Here is a 15,331-nt window from a genome sequence, read left to right as displayed (position 1 = left end):
CACTCACACTTTTGAGGTTCTCTCAGCAGCCCTGAGGGGGAGGCAGGGGGGTTACAATCCCCTGGTGGAGCCCAGCGGGATCTGACCTCCCTAGGCCGACACCCGACGATGTTACTGCAGAAAGGTTACAGGGCCACATGCCACATGTTCCCCATCCCCTGGCTCAGGCCCAGCTCCCATCCAGCTCTCCCTGGGGCTCCAACAGCCCCTTCCCCCCCGGGCAGCAGGCAACAGGTCACCCCAACTCCCCACTGCCCTTCCCTGCCATGCAGCCGGCAGCCAGCAGGGGCAGGGGCAGGGACAGCCCTGCTCAGAGCACGTCTAGCTCGGGGGCTGCAGAGGAGGCAGCAGGAGCGGTGGGTAGGCGGCGCCGAGTGCCTCAGTGTGGATCTGGGACAATGACCCGGGAGACACCACGAGTCCATGGGGCAGAGGAGCCCCCAGGGCCTGGATTGTACCGGAGCCGCCTGCCCCTGGACATCTGCTGCGGGTGCAGAAGGGGCGAGCAGGGTCCCATTGGCTCAGGACGTGTCCGTGGGAGGCCGTGAAATCCTCGGTGTGAAGGGGGCAGAACGTGCATCACCCACAGGCTGCGTGCGGATCTGGGTTCCCTTCATGGCTGGGTCACTTGCTGAGTGACCTGCCGAGTTCCCTGGAACTGAGCGAGAGGGAGGGAAAGAACCGAGCTGTGTAACGTGCCAAGGGATTTCGCTCCCACCCCCGACCCCCTGAGAGCTCTGAGGAACTGCACCCGGACACTCTGCACCCTCTGTGCCCAGGCCCTTATCAAACCACTCCCTTCTGGGGAATGCCGGATGTTGCGCTTGGAAAGGAGACGATCTCACTGCTCCTGTATGCAACATTTCTGGGCTGCTGCAGCTCCCGGGGTGCGAGATGCCCCTTCCCACTCTGCTGCTGTGCAACAGGGGAGGTATAAACTGGAGAAGTCTCTCCCCAGCCTGCCAGTGCCCCAAACCCCTCGACATGCCCGGAATCCCCCTGGCAGCACTGGCTGTGATGTTCCCAGGCTTGCAGCCCTACAGCACCCTGGGCCTACAGGCTCTGGCCTCCAGGGCAGCAGGACAGGTGGGCAGCCCCCGAGTCATGGACCCCACGACCTTCCCCCTCATGGCAAATTTCAGCATTTCAGGTTCTGTCCCAAATGGGAACCCAGCTGGGTTTTGAGCTAGCGACTCCTCCCGGCAGTGGAATCCCCGTTCCCCACACAGCTCTGGCAGCCGGGCCTGCTCCCGTTTACAGCTCTGGTCAGACACCGGGAGGGTCAGGCACTGGCAGTGCCAGGGATACGTTTGGACCCTGCAGTGCTGGGAGGGGGCTGGGCTGCTGCCTGGTATCGGCAATGCTAAGGGAGAGCATTAGGGCAAGGGCAAGAGCAAGAGGCACGGTGAGCACCTGACCCAGTCTCCAGAACCTCCTCCTGGATTCCAATGACCTGGCCCCTGCAGCCCGGTCTGTGCCGGCCTCTCTTGGGCAGGGGGGCCGCAGGCTGCAGCACGCTGGCTCTGGCAAGCTCCAGCCTCTGCTGCCCTTTGCCCCGTCCGTCTGATCTCACACCTGGGCAGGGCAGGGGAGAACAATTCCAACCCCATCTGCGTGTTACACAGGCAGCCCATGTAGAAGCCCCTCACTGTCAGAGACCCCATCTTCCTCTGACCAGGGCAGCCTGGGGATGGGAACCCGGATGCCTGAGACCAGGGCTAAGTCTGCACCCACTTGTGCACCGCTAGCAACAACAGGAGATAGGGATGAATGCTTCATTTCTACCCCAGGGGTTCTGTGTCTGGGGGCAAGCGGGAATTCTCTGCAATGTTTTTCTGGTTGAGATGCCTGGCAAGGACTGACTTGTCTAGGGGTTGCTAGCCAGCGGGTGCCAAAGGGTTAAACAGCAGGCTGTGGGGCAGAGCAGGAGAATGAGGGGGCAGCACTGATTCCGGGGGTGGGGGGGTGCTAGATTGAGGATCAGCACCTCAAGAGCAGGCATAGGGACCTCAAGACGGGCAGTGCCTGGGCTCTGTTCAGACTCTGGAGGCTAAAAAAATATGGAAGGCAGCAGCTGGGTCTCCCTACAGCAGTCTGGTGAGTGGGCAAGAGGGGGAGCTAAATATGAGCTGTGACAGCTGCTTCCTAACAGGTTGTGTGGGTGTTGCTGTTTGTGCTGTCACAATCCAGGAGAGTGAGGAGAGGGGCTCTGGAAGGAGCTACCACTGTTTTCCTAATAGTGTTCGACAGCCGCCCGTCCTGAAACGATCCAAATAGCAGCCCGGCATCCAAGTGTTTTGCAAACCGTATTGTTCTACTGCCCTAGCCTGGGATTTTCAGACAGGCCTAAGGTAGTTAGGTGGCCAGGTCCTTTTATCCTTTTACACCTTTAGTCTCCTCTGAAAAATGCCACCCTACTGTCTTTTTTTTGTGTGCCATAACTTGTGTCCTTTGAAGAAGCAAGACTGAGGTGCAGTTTTCTGGGTTGTTTTGATGGCAGCGAATGCCTGTGTGATGTTCATGCCAAAAGAGTGTAAGTGTTCGGGAAAGGGTTTGTTTTACGGAGTGCAGGGAGACATCTCCAGACCTCTGGGGAATATGTGCTGGAACATCTACCCTGAAAGGAAAATTGCCACTTGTTCTCCCAGCCGCAGCCCTGGGAACTGTCGCTCTGGAGCTCAGTTTACAGACCCTTTTCCTCCCTGCTCCATTGGATTTGTGAGTTGCTCAATTATTTATTTTTTCTCGGTGCTTCCCACCCGAGGGAGAGGGAAGGATACTGGAGAGCACAACCTGTTCCCCCTGCCTCACCTGCACAAAGTTCAGAATTCCCCAACAGAAATGACAGCATTTGGGCCTGGTCTAAACGTGAGGCCATTCACCTCAACCTAATTATGTGTGTCCACACTGCAGCCTTGTCCCGCTGATGAAAGTGCCCTACTACAGTGACATCATAACCCTACGAGAGGCGTAGCACTTGTGTTGGTGTAGTTACGGTGACGCAGTGTCTGTGCAAACACTGTGTTACTTATATCAGCTGTTTGCTGTCTTGAGCCCGGCTACCCCTGGCTCCCCACTCCCAGCCAGCCTGCTGCCTGGACGCCAGGGCCGGCTCCAGAGCCCAGCGGTGCAAGCACCCCCGTGGGGCGGCCCTTTCCCGGGAGGGCGGCAGGCTGGGCCGGCGGACCTGCCGCAGTCATGCCTGTGGGAGGTCCACCGGAGCCCCGGGAGCAGCGGACCTCCCGCGGGCATGACTGCGGACGGTTCGCTGGTCCCGTGGCTCGGCTGGACCTCCCGCAGGCATGCCTGCGGCAGCTCAAGCAGAGCCGCCGGACCAGCGAACCGCCCGCAGCTGCGGGAGGTCCAGCCGAGCCACGCGACCAGCGGACCCTCCGCAGTCATGCCAGCGGGAGGTCCGCTGCTCCCGCGGCTCGGGGGCGCCTCCCGGGCATGACTGCTTGGGGCGGCCAAATTTGTAGAGCCGCCCCTGCTGAAGGCTCCCCGCTTCCCGTTCAGGGAGTCGAGAACCCCAGACAGCTGGCCCCTGCTCTCACTGGGGGTGACGGGGTGGGAGAGGCAGCTGGGCTCCTGGAGGGGAGCTGCAGGGAACCGAGCGCTTTGGCTCTCAGCCTCCCACCCTGCCCCTCTCTAGTGTGTGGAAGCGCTGCTAGTGAGGACACGCACCACCGACAGGAGGAGGGTAGTCTGGACATCAGCCACCAAAGTAATTACTAACATAGGTTGACTTAGGGCTGTAGTGTAGACATGCTCTGAGAATGGAGCAAATCCCACGCCAGTCTGGAAGTCAAATTAATTTACCGAGAAACATTTAAAAAAGAAACAATCCCAAAGCTTTTTGTGCAGTTGCATTTATTTGTATTTTTGCAAAGCTCTTGGCATTCCCCAGGGTAACAGAGGGACAGAGCTCTTTGTCCTCTGTTACATCGAAAGACACCACAATCAATGAACAGCGCAGTGATCAGTTAGAGTCCCAATCAGTCCGATTGATGATTCTCATGTGGCATTTGATTGGTCAGGAGAGGTGAGAGGCAGCAGCACGGGAAGCGTAATGGCATCGTCGCCGTGGTCAGCAAAAGTGGTTTCATCAGCGTGTCTCTTATTAATTAATCATCCCAGGGTCTGCAGGGCCAGGGAGAGATGGCAAACAGCAATTACGGTCCCAGTAACCCACTGGGAATAAGACAAGTACCCTCCCCCATACCCTGAAGGAATTCCACCCCTTCCCATCCCCAGCCAGCTGGGTGTATTTTCCATCAGTGCCCTTTGCAAATTGTGTTATTGATAGACTGGAAAAGGGAGTCAGAGAGGAATCAGCTCCTCCCTCTGCCCCAGCAGTGTGCAGCGGTGGGCAAGAGGTGCTGGGGGCAAGGGTGGGGCACGCTCGGGGGAGGGGGCAGAATGGGGCAGCAAGAGGTGGGGCAGAGCTGAGGCTGGAAGAGGCAGAGCGGGGGTGGGGCCTTAGGGGAAGGGGTGGAGTGGGGGCAGGGCCTGGGGCAGAGCTGGGGGTTGAGCACCCCCCGGCACATTAGAACGTCAGCACCTCAAACATTTAACAACAGTGTTTTTAGCAAATGAAAAAAATTATGTTTTTGTTTTCTGTTGAAAAAAGCAAAAAAAAAGGGCCTGGGCTATTTTTGAAACTAGAAGAAAAAGAAGATCTGGAAGCTGTTTTATTGACTCTTATGACACATCCTGAGCGGACATGAGGGTCTTTCCTGAACTCTCCCTTAGGTTAGCAGGAGATTCAAAAGCACAACGGGCACTTCTGTACGCAGCCCTGTAGGGGGCAGTGTCGTTTAGTGGCTGGGTTACTGGATCAGGAGTGTAGCTGAAACCATGTGTATGATTGTCCCTGGTGACACTGTTATCCCCACCCCAGAGGTGCAGACCGACAGCACTGGCAGCCAATCACAGCTCCCAGTGTGTATGATCCCACTAGGGCAGCATTTTTCAAAGTTGGGGTCACGACCCAGTACTGGCTTGTGGCATGTAACGCACGGGGTTGCTCCCGTCAGCACCGTTGCCTGGGATGTTAAAAGTCCTGTCGGCAATGCTGCCCAGCTCAGGCAGGCTGGTGCCTACGTGTTCCGACACAGCGCTGCGCCCCAGAAGTGGCCAACAGCGGGTCCGGCTTCTAGGCAGGGGGGCCCCGGGGCTCTGTGCGCTGCCTCCACCCTGAGAACCAGCTCTGCACTCCCATTGGCTGGGGACCGGCCAATGGGAGCTCGGGGGCCGGTCCCTGCGCCGCTGACCTGTAGCTGCCTGAAGTAAGTCTGCGCCCCAGCCCCCCGCCCCAGTCCTGAGCCCCCTCTAAACCCGGAACCCCTCATTCCCAGCCCCACCCCAGAGCCTGCACCCCCAGCCCAGAACCCTGACCCCCTCCTGCACCCCAACTCCCTACCCCAGCCCAGAGCCCCCTCCCACACCCTGAACCCCTCATTCCCAGCCCCACCCCACACCCCACACTCCTCACCCCCCGACCATCTGCCCCAGCCCTTAGCCCCCCATTGAGACATAGACCTGCCATTCACCACCCACCCCAATGACCTCTCAGAGACACAGACCCCGCAAAACCCACCCTCGCTATCACCCCTCAATGGTACAGAGACGAACTATTCAACACCCACCCCAATCACCGAGCACTAAGACACCGATCCCCCCAGCCACCACCAACCCCAATCACCCCTCACTGAGACAGAGACACCCCCCAGCAACCCACCACTCCAATCACCCCTCACTGAGACACACACTCCCTCGAGCTGCTCTCAACCAGAATCACCCCTCACTGACACACAACCCCCCCCCAGCAACCCGCCACCCCAATGAGCCCTCACTGAGAGGCAGATTCCCCCAGCCATCCTCACCCCAACCACCCCTCAGTGAGACAGAGGTTTCCCCCCTTCTTTTCCCCTGCCTTTTTCATTAATAATTAGATGCAAATTCAACTTGAAAATTATGTTTATTGTTGCAAAGCAGCAGGAGAAGCTGGGGCAGGGTCTGTGTCAGGCAGCTGGCTGGGGAGGCTCTGATGGACACGGAGTCACTGTCCTGGCCCCTCTGGGGTGTCTGCAGCCCTCTGGTGACACACGGTGGGGAGATGGGCTCTCGCCCAAGGGCTCTGACTGCATGTCACTGGCGGTGCCTTTCCCTGGGGCTGCAAAGGCAGGGACCTCAGTGCCGCAATGGAGAGGGGCTCCCGCTCCATGGGTCAGCTCTGGGGTGCTGAGTCCAGCGGGCTGGGGACAGTGGCTGGGACAGGTTCTTTCTTCCTCCCATCGTCTCAGCTGGGTTGATTCTGCTCCTGTCGCTCAAGGGGTCAGCGCTCATTGTGTGCTCAGAGAGGGGTTGCAGGGTCAGGCAGGGTCTGCAACCAGCGCCCATCGTCACCAGGGTAGGGAGTGAATCCTCTTCTAGGGAACAGGTGGGGACCTGGAGCCGTTCCTCTGTGCGCTGGGAAGGGGAACGTTCTCACCCGTTTACATTATGGCCCCATTTCCCCAGCAGTCTTCACTGATTGGCCAATGAAGGTTAACTTCACAGCATTGAAATTCTGCACCTCGTCTCCATTCAGCAGGATCCTCTTCTCTCCTGTGTAGTTTTCATTATCGAAGAAGACCACAGCTCCTGCAGTAACTTTGAGAGACAAATACGTGCCCTTTAGTTGAGTTATCTGACTTTGAATTGATTCCTCTTTGCCGCTGAAAAAGGGGTAACCATACAAGGTGACTTGGGAGTTGTCAATTCCCCCCTTTATCATGTGCACAGATTTGATAATCCCACCTCTGAGCTCCCGGGGGAATCGTTGATCTTTTCCTACTCTGAAGATTTTGAAGTCCCCTCCATAACAGGGAGAATCAAAGAAGACGCAGGGGTCCCCCTCCACAGTGATGCTCTCAACTGTGGACAGAGTTAATTTATCGGTTCTAAGTGGGTCGTCTTCATAGATCGTCACAGGATCGTCTGAGTATATCTGAAATCTGACAAAATTTGCCATGCTGTTCTGCCGTGCCGTCAGTCAGAGTTCGGAGTCACTGGATGCTCAGATTGGAAATGTTCCTTTCCCAGCAGCCAAACTGCACTTATATAGTCTCCTTTGCTCCAGGGGGATGAGTTTTGCTTGCCTGGGGGAAGGTCAGGGCATGGGCTGGGCTTCCAAGAAAAGAGGAGGGACCGAGTGACTTCACCCCCTGGAGATTTTTGATCAGCACAAGTCATGTCCTTGTACAAACAAAGCCCGTCCCTGAACTCTCCTCAGGAGGGGGCAGATTTGGGTTCTGTCTGAGCAGCGACGCTGCCAGAGTACCTGTGTGGCATTGCAGAGAACCATGCCAGGGCGATGCCCCAAGGAATTCTCCAAAACTAGCACCCGCCGAGCACCCAGGATCAATCCATCCAGCTCCAGGGATTCCTTCTGCTGCCTGGTGGGTACGACAGGACATCCTGAAATACTGAACTTCACACCATTGTGGATGGAGCACACGCTGGGCTCCCATAGCTCAGACCAATGGGTTGTGTTATGAGCTGGATTGGACAGGACACAGAGGCTTCAAAGATCAGGGAACTGTTGTGCCAGGCGCTGCAGAGTCACACAGTGAAAAACAGACCCTGCCCTACTGAGATCAGGCCCCGTTGTGCCAGGCGCTGTACAGACACCCTGCTCCTGCTCCATCGGCCAGCACCACAGCAGGCAGTGGAGTCACTTAGCGCCCGTGGGCTGGGTTCAGGGGGTGAGAGTAGGTGTAAGGGGATCGGAGGGAGTCGAGCCGCACCGGAGCCATTCCACCAAGGGGCTGGGAGAAGGGCTTAGCTGCACCCCCTGAGTCCCCCTGTCACATCACGCAGGGCCTGGCCTGTGACTTGGGGCCTGCCCATGGCCCATCCCCGGGGGCTGCAGGGAGGGATCCCTGTGTCTCTCCCTGAGACAACAATGGGCAGGTGAGAAGGTCGTTGTTACGACACCTTCCTACCTGTGCCTGCCCCGCTCGTGTCCCCTCTGCTCCCTGCAGGACTAGATAAACTTCCGGGCGCCTTGTCTGCAGCTCCCACTTGCTTTCCCTGGGGCGCCGGGTTTTCCCAGCGTGGGGGAACATCAGCCCCTCGTCTTGTCGGGGAACATCAGCTGGCTCTTGCCTCGCGTAGAACTGACCCTCTGCTCCCACCATGTCACGGCTCCTCTCCAGCCCTCGGCAGTCTCTGGGGACGATGATCTCATCCAGTGTCTCTCAGCCCTTTCCGTCCCAGCATCCCCCGCCATCCAGCTGGGACCTGCAGGCTGGGCGGCTAATGACCCTGGTGTCCTGGCAGGCGCTCGTCTGCAGAGAATGATGCTGCCTGGGGAAAGGGCTGAACTCTGTGGCCAGGGAACAACTCCAACCGCGCAGAGCACAGACTGGCAGAGCCCCCAGCCTGGGCTGAGATCCATGGGCTGGGCCTAGCGGAGCTATTGCTGCAGGCTGGCCGCAGACGGAGGCCTCAGTTCATGCTCCACTCACACTTTCGAGGTTCTCTCAGCAGTCCTGAGGGGGAGGCAGGGAGATTACGATCCCCTGGTGGAGCCCAGCGAGGTCCCACCTCCCTAGGCCGACACCCAACGATGTTACTGCAGAAAGGTTGCGGGGTCACATGTTCCCCATCCCCTGGCTCAGGCCCAGCTCCCATCCAGCTCCCCCCGGGTTCCCACAACCACCCTGGCAGCAAGCAACGGGTCACCCCAACTCCTCACTGCCCTTCCCTGCCATGCAGCCGTCAGCCAGCAGGGGCAGGGGCAGGGGCAGGGGCAGGGACAGCCCTGCTCAGAGCACGTCTAGCTCGGGGGCTGCAGAGGAGGCAGCAGGAGCCTTGGGCAGGCGACGCCGAGTGCCCCAGTGTGCGTCTGGGACAATGACCCGGGAGACACCACGAGTCCATGGGGCAGAGTAGCCCCCAGGGCCTGGGCTGTACTGGAGCCCCCTGACAGTCTTTGAGGAGGCCTGTGATCTGAACCAGACTGACCCCACAGACAGGCTGCGCTGCCTCACCCCCCTGCTGAGTCCCAAGGCCACAGAGGCGTTCAGCCCAATGGATGGTATTGAGACGGGTGACTATGACCTGTTCAAACAGTCTTTGCTGATGAAGTTTGAACTGACCCCCGAGGGGAACAGGATACTAGGCCGGGGTGGGCCGACCCCTGTCGTGGGACTTGAGGGACCTGGAATGTAATTACTGTGACTAGAAAGGACCCAAGGTGTCATGCCCAAAGACACAAGAGATCCCTTGAAGGATTAACAGGTGAAGGGGAGACAGCCTGTAACACAGGCTGAGAGAGCAAGCCGGGAACCCGTCACCCAGCCGGCTCCTGGGGCAGAGCTGGCCGGGGGAGGGGGGAAGGCAGAGGGGCTCCCACTCCAAACCCAGCAAATATGTCTGCTTGTGACTCCTGGGCTCAGGCCTTTCACCTGGGGTTCCTGTGCAGACACAGGAAGGACCGGGGTGCACGGCTGTTACCTGGGGTCCTTCAGAACATCAGCTTTGATGTGCTCTTGGGAAGTGACTGTGTCTCTTTAAGACAGGCTCCAAACCCCGTGCCAGTAACGGCCAAAGAGCTGAACCCAGAGATCTGCAGGCAGAGATGGCAGGAGCCAGTGATTATGTGAATGGCCGGCAGGGAGGGGGGTATTTTCCCCCCTGGCTAGTAGCACAAGGGAAGAATTGCAAAGCTCTGGTTCCTGCCTGTCTGTAGCCAGCCCCTGGAGCTGAGTGGGACAACAGCCCTGCACAGGGGAGAGGTGGCTCACACTGACGCTGATGCGGCAACCAAAGCAGTGGGCTTGCTCCCTACCCTCACTGGGACACGGGTGCTGGGGGTGGTCGGACCCCCAGTTAAGGTTCTGTAACGAGAACACATCTGAATGGGGGCCCCAAAGAGGTTAATGTGCAGGACCTGCTCCCTGCAGAGGTGCTGACGGGGAACGAACTGAAGAACCGGCCAGATGGTGCCCTGGTCATTGCCTGTGGCTGAGGTCAGGGAGGGTCACTTGGCCTGGCACTGGAAATCCACCCAGCACGGGGGTGTGGAACCTCCAATGGGGGGACGTGAGTTGTCAGGGAGACAGGGCTTAACAGGGCTGAGACCAAGGCCTTGTCCTGAGGTGGGAAAACTAAGTCACAGCAATGAGGGCTGGGCCTGAACCCAGCAGCTGAATTCTAGACCTAGCTGCCGAAGGGTCCTTCCTGGAAGAAGCGGGGGCCTTGTGGGCCCCTGTGTTGCAAGATCCTGAGGAAGGTTCCAGGTGAGAGAAGCGACCCAGTTCCAAGAAAGGGCTCCCTGAGGGAAAGCTGAACCTTGGGGGATCAGAGGGTATCTGGTGGTCCCCCAGAAGTACCACCGGGGGGACGTCCCTTCTTCTAAACTTCAGAGGGGTCAGCACACCTGGCGAGAGCTGCTGCAAAACATTTATTGCCCTGGAAATGCACCAGCCTCTTGAGTTGGTGTGTGGAAGGAGAAGGAGGGGACCCCTGGACTTGATGAGAAACAAGTGGGGACTCCTTGTGGATTCTGAACTATCGTTCTGGGGAAAGCTCATGGTTTTGGCCAGGAAGAACCTAGCCGGGGCCCAGGAACTGCAGAAGGGCCGGTACGACAATGTGCCTGATCAGGGACCAGAGAAGGGTCTCAGCTCAGTGCAAAGAGCGCCTGGGGAGATCCCTGTGACGTCAGCAACCCGCTGAAGGAGGTGAGTTGTGCTGGAGCTGCCCAGTTGGTCAGTTGTACCATGTCGACACAATGAAGCTGTACTTTGACAGGGAGACTGTTGGTACGGCCGCATGCGTGGGCAGGGGAAGGAGAAGGTGAAAGAGAATCTCCCTCCTCAGCCAGGAGCCGACCTCCTGCCGGAATAACTTCCCCCTCTGCCCAGCTGACCCCTGCCCGCCGGCTGAGATCAGAGGGGCTGTGTTTTTACCCGCAGCCGGGCGCCAGCTGGCCTGGGCTCACTAATCTAACTGTCCCGGAGGGAGGGGAGGTGTTCCCTGTTTACAGTCACCAGGAAGACAGCCCGGGAGCTGGAAAGAGAGGTCAGTGACATGCTGGTGTTAGGGGTGATTCAGCCTCCTCCAGTCCCTGGGACTCACCCGTGGGGCTGGTCCCCACATAAGACGGGTGGATCAGACTCGGTGTGCACTATTGGAAGCTCAATTCCATCACCATGTTTGATGCCTGTCCCATGCCCAGGACTAACAAAATCCTGGCGGAGGGAGGGAGGGGTTACCTCACTCCTGTGAATCTCACCAGGGGCTACTGGCAGGTGCCTTTGGACCGAGTTGCCAGGGTGAAATCTGCTCCCATTACCCCTAGAGGGCTCTGAGTTCCTGGTCCTACCTTTCAGCCTCAAAGGGGGCACCTGCCACCCCCCCCCGCGCCAGGGGATCAGTTACTGAGGGGGGTGGAGGACTGTGCCTGGTGTACATTCATGGTATCTGTGTCTTCAGGATCCAGACCCCATGCCAGTAACGGCCAAAGAGACAGGGGGGTTACGATCCCCTGGTGGGGCCCAGGTTGGGACTCTGAGAGCTGGCCCAGCGGGGTCCGACCTCTCTAGGCTGACACACAACGATGTTACTGCAGAAAGGTCACAGGGCACGTGCCACATGTTCCCCATCCCCCGGCTTAGGCCCAGTTCCCATCCAGCTCCCCTGGGGCTCCCACAGCCCCCCCCCCCGCCCCAGCAGCAAGCAACGGGTCCCCACAGCTCCCCACTGCCCTTCCCTGCCATGCAGCCAGCAGCCGGCAGGGGCAGGGGCAGGGACAGCCCTACTCAGAGCACTTCTAGCTCAGGGGCTGCAGAGGAGGCAGCAGGAGCTGTGGGCAGGCGGCGCCGAGTGCCCCAGTGTGCGTCTGGGACAATGACCCGGGAGACTGGACTGTACCAAAGCCTCTTCCCCTGGGCATTTGCTGAGGGTGCAGAAGTGGCGAGCAGGGTCCCATTCGCTCAGGACGTGTCCGTGGGAGGCCGTGAAATCCTCGGTGTCAAGGGGGCAGAACGTGCGTCACCCACAGGCTGCGTGCGGATCTGGGTTCCCTTCATGGCCGGGTCACCTGCTGAGTCACCTGCAGAGTTCCCTGGAACCGAGCGAGAGGGAGGGACAGAACCGAGCTGTGTAATGTGCCAAGGGATTTCGCTCCCACCCCGACCCCCTGAGAGCTCTGAGGAACTGCACCTGGCCACTCTAAACTATCCGTGTCCAGGCAGGTACCAAACCACTCCCCTCTGGGGAATGCCGGCCGTTGCGCTTGGAAAGGAGACGGTCTCACTGCTCCCATACGTAACGTTTCCAGGGTGCTGCAGTTCCCCAGGTGCGAGATGCCCCTTCCCGCTCTGCTGCTGTGCAATGGGGGAGGTATAAATTGGGGAAGTCTCTCCCCAGCCTCCCAGGGCCCCAAACCCCTCGACGTGCCCGGAATCCCCCTGGCAGAACTGGCTGTGATGTTCCTAGACTGGGAGCCCTACAGCACCCTGGGTCCACAGGCTCTGGCCTCCAGGGCAGCGGGACAGGTGGGGAACCCCAGAGTCACGGAGCTCAGGACATGCAGGGTCCCTTATGGTGGGCCTGGGAATGTTGGGCCTGGGACCGCGACTGAGGAATGTAGTTTTATAATTGAATCTTAGAGGCACCCCCAAATAATTAATATGTTTAAGTAATATGGACATGGTGTATATATTTGTAGTGCATAAAGGCATATATGTCAAAGTACAGGGAGACTATGCCAGGTTGGGTAAGACGCTCAAGGAAATCGAGGCTCAGGTGATTTTCAGTGGGATTCTACCTGTCCCTAGGGAAGGGCGCCAAAGGGGTGACAAGATCGTGACCATAAATAGTTGGCTGAGGGAGTGGTGTTACAAGGAGGGCTTTGGGATGTATGGGCACTGGGAGGCTTTCGGGGACAGAGAACTGTTCTCACGGGATGGGCTCCACCTGAGTAGGGAAGGAAGTAGAATTCTAGGAGGGAGGCTGGCTCATCTGATTAAACGAGCTTTAAACTAGACATTGGGGGGAGACGGTTGGGAGAGGTCCAGGTACTCTCCACGCCAAATTTATACATTGAGAGGGAAAACAACAGGATAACAACAGATATAACCAGAGGGGGAAGGTTAGGTATAAGGAAGAGGGGGGGGGGACGGATACTAGACCGACAAGTCATACTGATAGTACTGTGTCCCTACCAAGTTGGGTGAAAAGGGTGAGAGGAGCCAAACAGCAAAAATTAGGATGTTTGTTCACCAATGTGAGAAGCTTAGGTAACAAAATGGAGGAACTGGAGCTCCTGGTCCGAGAATTGAAACCGGATATCGTAGGAATAACTGAAACATGGTGGAACGGTAGCCATGACTGGAGTACAGGTGTGACGTTATTGATATAAATGGGAACCATATAGAACATGGGTTGCAACCAAGGTCCTGTGGTGGCACCAAATCCTAAGTAAAGGGGGTCATATAAGGTGTCTAAGACCAGGTTCTGGGTTGCTGGTTATGATTATGCTGTCTGTATGTCTGTGTATCATTTTGTAGTTTAAGTATAAGTATTGGCTCTATACTGTCTGTATTTTGTATTATGCTCTGCCTCTGGGAAGTGTCCCAGACAAAGCTGATGTTAGCCCGGCATAGCTGGCTTGATGGCCCATTAAAGGGCCATCAGCTACACAATTGACCCATGGAGAGAAGGCAGACACGCCTTGTGACTCAGCAAAGTATGCAGAAACTTGTCCATGTGACTGCAAACTCCATATTATTTTTGCTGTAAGTTTCCACCGTGAGGACAAAGGGATTCTTACACCTGGAAAAGTCTATATAAGGCTGATGCATCATCTCCATCTTGTCTTCAATCCTGCTTCTGACCTCTGGAGGGACTTTGCTACAAACTGAAGCTTTACACAAGGGACTGAACGACCCATCCCAGTGGGGGATGTATTCCAGAGACTTAATCTGAACCTGCAGTTTACTCCAGCACTGCTGCAAGCCTGAACTAAGAACTTTGCCATTACTGTATGTAATTGATTCCATTTAACCAATTCTACCTCTCATCTCTACCTTTTTCCCTTTGTAAATAAACCTTTAGATTTTAGATTCTAAAGGATTGGCAACAGCGTGATTTGTGGGTAAGATCTGATGTGTATATTGACCTGGGTCTGGGGCTTGGTCCTTTGGGATTGAGAGAACCTTTTTCTTTTATTGGGGTGTTGGTTTTCATAACCATTCATCCCCAGGACGAGTGCACTGGTGGTGATACTGGGAGACTGGAGTGTCTAAGGAAATTGCTTGTGTGACTTGTGGTTAGCCAGTGGGGTGAGACCAAAGTCCTTTTTGTCTGGCTGGTTTGGTTTGCCTTAGAGGTGGAAAAACCCCAGCCTAGGGCTGTAACTGCCCTGTTTAAGCAATTGGTCCTGATTTGGCACTCTCAGTTGGGTCCCGCCAGAATCGCTCCGTCACAACAGGTATGGAAGGGTATGTGCTGTTTAGGAAAGACTGAAACAAAGGTAAAGGTGGGGGAGTAGCATTGTATGTCAATAATGAGGTGAAAAAGACGGTTACTCACCGTAGTAACTGTTGTTCTTCGAGATGTGTTGCTCCAATCCATTCCAGTTAGGTGTGCGCGCCGCGCGTGCACGGCATCTCGGAACTTTTTTATCCTAGCAACACCGGCGGGCCGGCTGGCGCCCCCTGGAGTGGCGCCGCTATGGCGCGAGTTATATACCCCAGCCGGCCCGTCCGCTCCTCAGTTCCTTCTTGCCGGCTACTCCAACAGTGGGGAAGGAGGGCGGGTCTGGAATGGATAGGAGCAACACATCTCGAAGAACAACAGTTACTACGGTGAGTAACCGTCTTTTCTTCTTCGAGTGCTCCTATGCATTCCAGTTAGGTGAATCCCAAGCCTTACCTAGGCGGTGGGGTCGGAGTGAGACGTGGCGGAGTGTAATACCGCGGAGCTGAAGGCTGCGTCGTCTCGAGACTGTTGCACCAACACGTAGTGGGAGGCGAAGGTGTGGACCGAAGACCAGGTGGCCGCTCGACAGATGTCCTGGATCGGAACATTGGCCAGGAAGGCAGCAGATGAGGCGTGCGCCCTCGTCGAGTGTGCGGTGAGGCGTCATGGCGGTACGCGAGCCAGCTCGTAGCAGGTCCGTATACACGCAGTGACCCAGGAGGAAATCCGCTGGGAGGATATCGGCTCTCCTTTCATGCGGTCAACAACCGCTACGAACAGCTGGGGCGAACACCGGAAGGGCTTAGTCCGCTCGATGTAGAAAGCGAGCGCCCTGCGGACGTCGAGGGTATGC

Source organism: Mauremys mutica, chromosome 17 (genome assembly GCF_020497125.1).
Source record: "Mauremys mutica isolate MM-2020 ecotype Southern chromosome 17, ASM2049712v1, whole genome shotgun sequence".
In the NCBI taxonomy this organism is placed as follows: Eukaryota; Metazoa; Chordata; order Testudines; family Geoemydidae; genus Mauremys; species Mauremys mutica.
This window is presented reverse-complemented; position numbering follows the sequence as displayed.